We start from the raw sequence: 9,329 nt of genomic DNA on the forward strand, positions 1-9,329 counted from the left end.
GGACGGGATGCTCTGAGGCCCAAGGTGTCACTTGTGCCTGAAACACACCACACAACTCACTTCCTCTTTGGGGCCTCCCAGGCCTCTTTCTAGCTCACGGGACATTCCCCCGTCACCGTTGGAACCCCCATTTCTGTACTGTCACTGCTTTCCTTCTTCCTCCCTTCCTCCACCCCAGAGATATCTTTTCTCACACCCAGAGGAAATCCTCTCACCAAACCCACCAGGTCCCAAATGCTTTGGCTGCATCCAGAGTCCTGTCCACTCAGGAGCGGTTTTAGGCTTTTAGAACCCGAGAGCCAGCCCTACTTTCCTCTCTATTACATTCCTCACCTGGGGCCAAGGGGCTGTAGAATGGCTGCTTAAAGTTCAAGTGTGGGCATGCAGGGAAGAAAGGAGACAGCAGTAGGGGGAAATACTTGAGTTAATATTTCAAATGTGTTTTCCTGCCGCTCTCCTGACCTGGCCTGTTCTTTAAAATGCCCTTGGCCCGTGGCGCCTCCCTGGAGCCCATCCTCAGTGACTAAGCCCAGCCAGCATCTCCCCAGCCCCAGGCCGGCCCTTCACATGGGGGGCCAGGAGGGGCTGTGAGCGGCTTTGAGGCCTGCACCTCCTTGTGAGTTTCTCTGTTCACCCTTCAGAGCCTATTAATAATTCAGGGGTCCCTTGTCTACACTGCCTCTCCTTCCCTTCAGGTCACTGAATCACTTCCCACCCTGGATCCCCAGAACACTTTGATTGGTCACCAGCCAGGGGGCCAGGCCTGGGTTAAGTCAAATCCAACCAGGATCCTCAGAGCAGACTCTTTCCACAGGGATCACAACTCTCAGCCCCTCCCTGCCTCCTAAACAGCCACTCCCACCCACATCCTTGCTCCTCTTGCTCTCTCGGGGCCCCTGAGTGTCTTCCTCCCAGGCCCCTGGCTCCTCAGCTCCCTCCAACACAACACACAGCTGCGAGGGCTGCCCCTCAGGACAGAGCAGAAGCTGGTACTCCAGCCTTTGAGGATGTCATTGTCAAAGTTCAAACCATATACACTCCGAGAAGGGCCTGCAAGAGATGGACGGTGGCGTGGACGCTGGAGGAGAGCTGGGTTTCTGTGACAGCTTATGCTCCGGGACCTAGATGTGGCTTCCAGGAGGGGGCAGCAAAGGCTCAGGAACCCAACCAGGCCTCCCCTTTCCCCCACCCCACTTCACACCCATAGAGGTCTCCTCCAGAGCCCAGTGCTTCCTGGATGTCCTTTCAAGCTCACGGTGATGCATTCCACTCCCAAGGGGGCTTGTCCTCAGAATCAGACGGGAAGGGCAGAGAGACCAAGTCACAAGAACCCTCGGCCTGAACGGATGCAGTGCTGTGCCCAGGCCCACTCAGAAGGACCCCACTGTTGTTCAGTCGCTCAGTCGTGTCCGACTCTTTGCGACCCATGAATTGCAGCACGCCAGGCCTCCCTGTCCATCACCAACTCCTGGAGTCTACCCAAACCCATGTCCATCGAGTCAGTGATGCCATCCAACCATCTCATCCTCTGTCGTCCCCTTCTCCTCCCGACCCCAATCCTACCCAGCATTAGGGGCTTTTCCAATGAGTCAACCCTTCTCATGAGGTGCCCAAAGTATTGGAGTTTCAGCTTCAACATCAGACATTCCAATGAACACCCAGGATTGATCTCTTTTAGGGTGGATTGATTGGATCTCCTTGCAGTCCAAGGGACTCTCAAGAGTCTTCTCCAACACCACAGTTCAAAAGCATCAATTCTTCAGCGCTCAGCTTTCTTCACCGTCCAACTCTCACATCCATACATGACTACTGGAAAAACCATAGCCTTGACTAGACGGACTTTTGTTCAGTCGCTCAGTCGTGTCCAACTCTTTGTGACCCCGTGGACTGCAGCACACCAGGCTTCCCTATCCATCACCAGCTCCCTGAACTTGCTTAAACTCATGTCCATTGAGTTGGTGATGCCATCCAACCATCTCATCCTCTGTCATCACCTTCTCCTCCTGCCTTCAATCTTTCCCAGCATCAGGGTCTTTTCTAATCAATCAGTTCTTTGCATCAGGTGGCCAAAGTATTGGAGCTTTGGCATCAGTCCTTCCAATGAATATTCAGGACTGATTTCCTTTAGGGTGGACTGGTTGTAGTATTGATCTTCTTGTAGTCCAAGGGACTCTCAAGAATCTCCTCCAACACCACAGTTCAAAAGCATCAATTCTTCGACACTCAGCATTCTTTATGGTCCAACTCTCACATCCATACATGACTACTGGAAAAATCATAGCTTTGACTAGACACACCTTTGTTGGCAAAGTAATGTCTCTGCTTTTTAATATACTGTCTAGGTTGGTCATAGCTTTTCTTCCAAGGAGCAAATGTCCTTTAATTTCATGGCTGCAATCACCATCTGCAGTGATTTTGGAGCCCCCCCAAGATAAAGCCTGTCACTGTTTCCTTTCCCCATCTATTTGCCATGAAGTGATGGGACCGGATGCCATAATCTTAGTTTTTTGAATGTTGAGTTTTAAGCCAGCGTTTTCACTCTCCTCTTTCACTTTCATCGAGAGGCTCTTTAGTGCCTCTTCACTTTCTGCCATAAGGGTGGTGTCATCTGCATATCTGAGGTAATTGATATTTCTCCCAGCAACCTTGATTCCAGCTTGTGCTTCATCCATCCCAGCATTTCACATGATGTATTCTGCATACAAATTAAATAAACATGGTGACAGCCTTGACATACTCCTTTCTCAGTTTGGAACCAATCTGTTGTTCCATGTCCAGTTCTAACTGTTGCTTCTTGATCTGCATACAGGTTTCTCAGGAGGCAGGTACTGGAATTGTTGTATGTGGTCTGGTATTCCCTTCTCTTGAAGAGTTTTCCACAGTTTATTGTGATCCACATAGTCAAAGGCTTTAGTGTAGTCAATAAAGCAGAAGTAGATGTTTTTCTGGAACTCTCTTGTTTTTTCAATGATCCAACAGATGTTGGCAATTTGATCTCTGGTTCCTCTGCCTTTTCTAAATCCAGCTTGAATATCTGGAAGTTCTTGGTTCCTGTATTGTTGAAGGCTTGCTTGGAGATTTTTGAGCATTACTTTGCTAGTGTGTAAGATGAGTGCAACTGTGCAATAGTTTGAGCATTCTTTGGCATTGCCTTTCTTTGGGATTGAAATGAAAACTGACCTTTCCCAGTCCTGTGGCCACTGCTGAGTTTTCCAAATTTGCTGGCATATCGAGTGCAGCACTTTAACAGCATCATCTTTTAGGATTTGAAATAGCTCAGTTGGAATTCCATCATTCACCATCATTAGGCTCAGCTTCTCAATCTAACCATGCCAGAAAGTCTACAGCAGTAGTAAACAGGGAGGAAGGTGCTTCCGATCAACATGGCTTTATTGGTGTTCTGGCCAGCACTGGGCAAGGGTCAGTGGAATTTTTTAAAGGAACATAATCTTGGTCTTTGCCCTCAGGAAGCTCAGGACCATTGAAGAGATCCAAGACTGTCACATAATTCAGCAGGGCACCATTGGCAGGGATGGAACAAGGCCTAGCACAAGTCAGGTCTGTATGGGAAAGAGCGCTGAGCAAATAAAGAGAGAAGAGGTGGTGGGTAGGAGTTATCACAGGTAGTAAATCAGTTTGCTAGGACCCCTGTAACAAAGAACTGTCACCTGGCTGCTTACACAACAGACAATCGATGTCTCCCAGTTCTGGGGAATCGTCTTGGAAATCAAGAATCCTTCTGAGCGCCAAGAGGGAAGGGTCTGTCCTGGGCCTCTCTCCTCAGCTTGGTGATGGTCAGCTTCCCTGCATACCTGTATCTAAACTTCCCCTTTTTATAAGGACACCAGTTATATTGGATTAGGGCCCACCCTTGCAACTTCATTTTAACTTGATTATCTTTGTAAAGACTCTTATCTCTAACAGGGTCACATTGTGATGTACTTGAGGTTAGGACTCCAATATGTCTTCAGGGGACACAGTTCAACCTATAATAGGTGGCTTCAGACAGGACTTAAAAGACTTGGAACACGTGACTGTCTGAAGATCAGGTCTCCCGGCACAGATGGGCATTTTGTGATTACTGAATAATGCCCCAGGAAACCACTTTCAGTATGTGGAACATCTTCAGGGCTAGAAGACAGTGTGTTGGGCGGGCTCTCTTTATGCATGTCCTGAGCATGGGGCAACAGAACCCTGGCCACAGTCATGGGCACTGGCTGAAGCCAAGCCCTCAGATTTTCCCACCAAAATGCAATCTACATAAGGACGATAGTCGAGCCTGGTTTATAGGGCAGAAAGCAGGCAGAGTAGGCTAAGGGTGTGTGGGGGGCGGGGCGGTGCAGAGTGGGGGAGAGAACTTTTCTCCCTGTTTCCACCCCCACATACAACAAACACAGGAAATATCAGACACCTCAGGCTGCCTGTGTGGTTGGCTCATGGGTAGAATGCAAGACAGAGTGGGGAAGGAGGGCCACAGGGCCTGGGCCTTACATTCGTGAAAGGGCTTTATTTTAGCCTTTTGATGTTATTTCCAAATGTTTGTTACAAGCTGACTTGTATTCTCCAAAAATTCCAAACCCCCAGGGCTTCAGGATATAACGTATTTTGAAATAAGGTTTTTAAAGAAGTAAAGTTAAAATGAGGCCACTAGGGTGGGCCCTAATCCAGTATGACTGGTGTCCTTATAAGAAAAGAGCAGCTGGGGACTTCCCTGGTGGTCCAGTGGCTAAGACTATGCATTCTCAATGCAGGGGGCCTCATTCAAACCCTGGCCAGGGAACTAGATCCCGCAGGCTGCAACTAAGAGTTCACATGCTGAACTGAAGATCCTGTACACCACAACCAAGATCAAAGATCCCTGTGCCGCAACTAAGACCTGGTGCCTTCAAGTAAATAAATATTTTAAAAAGAAAAGAACAAATGGACATAATCACAGAGAGGAGACCATGTGACAATAACACAGGGAGCAGATGGCCAGCTACAAACCGAACAGAGAGGCCTCAAAGGCGGCAGCCCTTTAGACACCTTGATCCTAAACTTCCAGCCTCCAAACTGTGAGACATTTTCTGCTGTTAAAGCCACCAACTGTGGGATGGGGAGGGAAGTGGGTGGGGGGTCCAGGAAGGGGAACACATGTAAACCCATGGCTGATTCATGTCAATGTATGGCAAAAACTATTACAATATTGTAAAGTAATTAGCCCCCAACTAAAATAAATAAATTTATTAAAAAAAAAAAAAAAAGCCACCAACTGTGTAGTACTTTGCTATGGCTGCCCTTGCAAACTAATACAGTGTTAAATCCATATTCACATTGTCTGTGTTTTTAAATATTAAGTTTTAAAATGTAATACTTCTTAAAATACTATAGCATTTAAGCTTTTCCCCCAGTACTTTTAATGTATTAGAAACTACCACCACCACCCCTCAAAAAAACGAAAGCAGCCCAGGAGTCTGTAACTCTCAGCAGCTCCTGAGAGATTCTAGCAGTCCAACGGCAAGTGTCTGGAGATCTGGAAAGATGGCGTGTCTGGACATAGCCTTCCTATCTGGCCCAAGAGCCAGCTGGCCCCATTACGCCAAGAGCTCTAGCTTTCTCAGTAGCTGGCAGCATCCCAGTTTGCCTCCTCCCCATCCCCCCAAAACCATCTGGAAAATGAAAATAATGCCTCTGCTTCCTACCAGGCTCCAGAGACCCCACGAGAGACAGGGAGCGATTATCCACTAAGCCCCCCACATTCCTAGAGAAGGTTGCCCTGGAACGAGCTCTCGCCAAACCTCCTTTGCCCTAAATCACAGAAGTAGATGCTTATTAGGGATCTCTCCAGCAGTCCAGGCCTGGCCTCCAAAGCTACTTCTGCTTTCAGCCCACCTGATGGAAGGCGAGGCTTCCCATGGGCTCCTCAGGACCCTCAGGACATCCTCATCCTCTTCCTGCCCCGATCCCCTCCCCCTGCAGACCAGCTGAGGTTTACCCACCTGAGAGGTAACGTTGGCAGAGCTATGCAAAGGCAGCTCTGCTCTGCAGGCACCTGGGGATTTCTTAGAACACGGAATCTGATTCAGCAAATCCGCCCAAGACCCTGAGCTCCTGCCTTTCCCCGTGGTCTTGCAGATGTCACTGGTTAGAGTGGAACAGGGCTAGACTACACAGCAGGAGGGAATCCTAGTCTCCAACACATTCTGTCGGAAGCCTGAACTTCCAATCAGGCAGCTTGATCCTTGTTAGGAGGGAAGCATGATGCTCTCTGGCGGCCCTGAGGCAGGTGCAGACCCATCTGAACTTCTGCCCAGCCATGTTTCCTTGCACTTCAAGGCAGGCACACAGCCCCCCAGTCAAGGCAGTGTTTAATCGGCTGGCAGTCCAGCACCAGCAATTCATCTTTAAGTTAGGATGCCGCCTAGGAATCTATAGGTGGGCACAGCTCAGTTTTGGGGTGTCCCTGAGATACAATGCAGCCCCTCTCCAGATGGGCTTCTCTGCATCGTCCCTCCCTCCAGCGGGCTGGCCAGGCCCCAGGGTGGCTTCGTTCTGAGTAATTGCACTTTTCCTGGCAGGGCTTGCAGGCCTGTGAAATTCATCTCTTGCCAAAGGCAGAGGATCAGCTGGCAACAGAGAGCATGGGCTGCAGCTAATCAGGTGCAATCATTTTTTTAATCACATCTTTCTCTAATTATCAAAATCGTGCAACTTGCTTTAGAAAATCTAGAAAACGTTGAAAAACAGGAGGAATAATCCTGCAATTCCATAATTCAAAAACAATCCATTTTAACATTTTGAAAAATGTCCTTCCAATTTTTTATGTGCTTAAGTGTCATTAGTATAGAGTTACATATTAGGCTCCCCAAATTCTTTGAAAGTATGATTCCTTTTTCAAAAGAGAACGTTTTATCATAGAAAAAGTATCCTAAATATTGGATTTCATAATACTGATAGGTGAACAAGTGTAACTTTAAAAGTAAATACAAAGTAAAAAGGTAAAACCTACAAACACTTTGCCTTTTAAGAAAAAAATGTAACATTTTCCCGCAGAGGTGATCCTATCCAGAGCAGGAAAGTGGCTCCATCTCCCATAAAGGCATCAGGTTTACTTTCTGAACTAAGATCATGGCATCTGGTCCCATCACTTTAGGGCAAATAGATGGGGAAACAATGGAAACAGTGACAGACTTTATTTTGGGGGGGCTCCAAAATCACTGCAGATGGTGACTGCAGCCATGAAATAGAGAGACGCTTGCTCCTTGGAAGTAAAGCTATGACCAACCTAGACAGCATATTAAAAAGCAGAGACATTACTTTGCCAACAAAGGTCTGTCTAACCAAAGCTGTGGTTTTTCCAGTAGTCATGTATGGATATGAGAGTTGGACTATAAAGAAAGCTGAGTGCCGAAGAACTGATGCTTTTGAACTGTGGTGTTGGAGAAGGCTCTTGAGAGTCCCTTGGATTGCAAGGAGATCCAACCTAAAGGAAATCAGTCCATCCTAAAGGAAATCAGTCCTGAATATTCACTGGAAGGACTGATGCTGAAGCTGAAACTCCAGTACTTTGGCCACCTGATGTGAAGAACTGACTCATTGGAAAGGACCCTGATGCTGGGAAAGATTGAAGGTGGGAGGGGGAGGGGACAACAGAGGATGAGATGGTTGGAGGCATCACTGACTCGATGGACATGAGTTTGAGCAAGCTCCGGGAGTTGGTGTTGGACAGAGAAGCCTGCCGTGCTGCAGTCCATTAGGTTGCAAAGAGTTAGACATGACTGAGGGACTGAACTGATGCCCAATTTATCAATTTCAAAATGATGGCAACCCCTGAGCATCTGGTTCATGGAGTGGTGCCTGCTTTCTCCTATGCAGATGGGCTCCATGGCTTACTCCCCCTCTCCCCCACCCACCCATCCCCACTGCCATCCATGATCACACCCCAAGGCCAGCGAAGTGTTGTGGCCGAGGTTTCCACCAACCCATAAGCAAGAGCATGCCAACCATCCCCTCCAGCAGCTTGCTTGTGGCCACTCATGACTCCTAGCAGCACTTCCTGGGCTCCACTTCCCTAATAGCTCCTGCGGAAGTACGGAGTAACCTGGAGAAACCATCTCCCATGACCCAGGTCTCCCCACAGCAGACCCGGAACACTGGTGGGCTAGCTTCTTTTCCTAAAAGTCCGCTCTCTTATTCATGGTCACAGTGTTGGAGTCCCCTGAGCACTTGGAGACTTCCCAGGCCCCAACCAGCATGATCACCTGTGACCTGGCTCAGGAAGCTGTGGGGAAGCAGCAACCTGGTGGCCAGCCTGGCAAAACCAACTGCAGGCCCCCATCCTGAGTGACTACCACCAGTGGCTAGGCTTCCTTCCAAGGTGCTAGGCTCATCAGAGCCCCCTTCCCCACCACAAGACTAAGCAGGCTGCTGCCAACAGAAGCAGTTCAGTTTTTAATATCGAAACAGCTTCCCAGGTGACTCTAGTGGTGAAGAACTGGCTTGCCATTGCAGGAGACTTAAGAGACTCAGGTTCGATTCGTAGGTTGGGAAGATCCCCTGGAGAAGGGTGTGGCAACCCACTCCAGTATTCTTGCCTGGAGAATCCCCATAGACAGAGGAGCTTGGCGTGCTACAGGCCATGGGGTCACAAAGAGTTGAACACAACTGAGTCGACTAACACATCAAAACAGCAAAACACCAATAAGGAAGTTGAAAGAACTCCACTCTTTACTATCCAAGCCATATTGAAAGCCTTCCTCACACCCCATAACCCCGTGCCTTGTACCAAGTGGACAACAAACTCCAAGCAACCAACAAAAAAGAAAAAAAGATGGCAAGAGGTGGCATTGAATAAATCACTAAGACTGATTTTTAACTTTCTATTGACTATTACTTGATAAAGTCTTCCCATCCCACTTTGACAATTTAATGTCTGTGCTGTTTTTACTTAGAGAAGGACCCACTGGAACACTGTCCATCCTTCCTGGGCTTATTCCACAGTATTTTCATAGACATTTCATATCACTTTTCTTATTGCACTGTTCTCTTGGAATTTAGTTCAAAATAATATTGGCTATAGCATATCACGTAGTAAATCCAGCTACTTTCTAGCTTCCTCACTGTTATTACTGTCATTCTTTTATTAACTTTTCTCCACTTTGGAGAAACCATTAAGTAATCTCACCAGAAAGTATGATTTTCAACAGGTGCACAATGGTTTCCCCAAACAGATGGAGCAAGTTGAAGGCAAACTCATTCTTTCCCATATTCCTAGAATTTGATAAACAGTAGGGAGCAACAAAATTTGGTTGAATAAATGGAACTTTCCTGAGTTTATGTTTATTGCATAA

At 47.6% G+C, this 9,329-nt stretch overlaps 1 pseudogene; it reads left to right on the forward strand.

The window, feature by feature from the left end:
* Positions 1–7,975: 7,975 nt before the first annotated feature.
* Positions 7,976–8,322, forward strand: LOC145512435 (pancreatic progenitor cell differentiation and proliferation factor pseudogene; annotated as a pseudogene).
* The last annotated feature ends 1,007 nt before the right edge of the window (positions 8,323–9,329 follow it).

This window comes from Giraffa tippelskirchi, chromosome 7 (assembly GCF_054371585.1).
Source record: "Giraffa tippelskirchi isolate mGirTip1 chromosome 7, T2T-mGirTip1v1.2.pri, whole genome shotgun sequence".
Taxonomy (NCBI): Eukaryota; Metazoa; Chordata; class Mammalia; order Artiodactyla; family Giraffidae; genus Giraffa; species Giraffa tippelskirchi.